We start from the raw sequence: 1834 nt of genomic DNA on the forward strand, positions 1-1834 counted from the left end.
TTAAATATGCCCAAACCTCTTTATGATGATTGTACTGTCATTGAGCGAATGGCAGAACATCAAAATTAGGGCTTATAACCACCGACACAGTAGGAAATCCCGGGGCATCAAAATAAGATCTGACGCCTTCGGGGTATTCGGGCCATGATGTTGCGTCATGGCCCCCCCCTGTGCCGGGTAGGGATAGTGGGCAGAATGGCAACGGTATCATTGGGTCCACTGCACCACCAATGAATGTGAGACTCTACCTAGAATAGGGCTACGCCCATCACTTAGCCACGCCCACACCCCATATATTAGGACGCCAGGGATGGCCACAGGCAGCATTCCACAACTGGCTTTGTTACAGAGAGGTACTCCAGGACCGGAGCTCCCTGCCACTTGGAACAATACACCTGACACAATCAATTTAAGGTATTTGATCTCTTTTACTCTATGATGGCCCTGGGGAACCTTATTTCCCCTACGAATCACCATTATTTCCATTCTTTGACCTCTTTGATGTTCAATTTCTTAGCATTTCCCTTATACCTTCATGTTTTTCAGTTGTTTAATTATCACGACTGCCAAATACTGGTTTCTTCACAATATACCAGGCCATCCCGTAGAGGATATTTGAGCAGCATTGACAATCACGTGTTAGGACCCCTGCCAGCACTGGGAAAGCGATTTTTCACAGTTAAATGCAAATGTAAGTCGCATATAATACTTTTCTGTTGTAATGCGATTTCTGTAGTCGCAAATGTAAGTCGCATATAATACTTTTCTGTTGTAATGCGATTTTCTGTAGTCGCAAATGTAAGTCGCATATAATACTTTTCTGTTGTAATGCGATTTCTGTAGTCGCAAATGTAAGTCGCATATAATACTTTTCTGTTGTAATGCGATTTCTGTAGATATAGGTAACAAACAAATATTTAAGTATATACCAATAATCATGCTGTTACTTAAAATTTTAGAATGTGATGCAGTCCCTCCCTGAGGAAGACTTTATCCCTACAATAAGTTGAAACGCGTTGGAAATCTGCTATCAGGACGCCATCACACCTATCGGGGGTGGTACTTGTAACTAGCAGTAGGATGCATCATATGTTTCCATATATCTGATGTTTTTATAATTATTCTTAACTAGATCAATGTGTATGTTCATGTATATCCTATTCGTTTTTGTATCAATAAACTTCTTTTTAACTATAATTCAACACTGCCAATTTCTGCATTGCCCTTAAAATCCCATTTTGAGGTACACATCTAGTTCTAAGAAATACATTATATTATCAAAGATTACATAAAAGAACATGTGATGCTAATAAAAGAAAAATATCTTACCTTAATATAGTCCTTCTGCAGGACCTGTATGATGGCAGAACAGGTCTCTGGGATAATGATCCCCAGAGCCTGGGGGGAGATGCCTGTCGAGAACTTAAGGTCCTGCAGGCTTCTCCCTGTGGCCAAATACCGCAAGGTAGCGACCAGCCTCTGCTCCGGAGTGATGGCTTGCCTCATGCAGGTATCCTGCCTGCTGATATAGGGGGTCAGCAAAGCCAACAAACGGTCAAAAACGGGGTCCGTCATCCGGAGAAAGTTCCTGAAATCCTCAGGATTATTCTCACGGATCTCACGGAGCAAAGGCATGTGACAGAACTGGTCACGCTGAAGCAACCAATTCTTGGTCCATGAACTCCTCCTCGCCCTGTTCATGGACTGGTCTTGGGCTGAAGAATAAACTACAGCACCAAGCACATACAATGCACGAGCTCGACGACGAGTACGTACAGGTAACATGGCTTCAAAACGGTCGGCTGGTCAGAACGCACTAAACAGAACGCACTGA

The 1834-nt window shown here is 43.0% G+C and overlaps 1 long non-coding RNA gene across 1 annotated transcript; it reads left to right on the top strand.

Moving 5' to 3' along the window:
- The first annotated feature begins 237 nt into the window (after positions 1-237).
- On the top strand, positions 238-1221 carry LOC141127341 (uncharacterized). The gene is made up of 3 exons (XR_012241546.1): positions 238-414; positions 547-691; positions 960-1221. It is a non-coding gene; the product is annotated as an uncharacterized lncRNA (long non-coding RNA).
- Positions 1222-1834: the final 613 nt, after the last annotated feature.

The sequence above is a fragment of the Aquarana catesbeiana genome, linkage group LG01 (assembly GCF_042186555.1).
Source record: "Aquarana catesbeiana isolate 2022-GZ linkage group LG01, ASM4218655v1, whole genome shotgun sequence".
Classification (NCBI taxonomy): domain Eukaryota; kingdom Metazoa; phylum Chordata; class Amphibia; order Anura; family Ranidae; genus Aquarana; species Aquarana catesbeiana.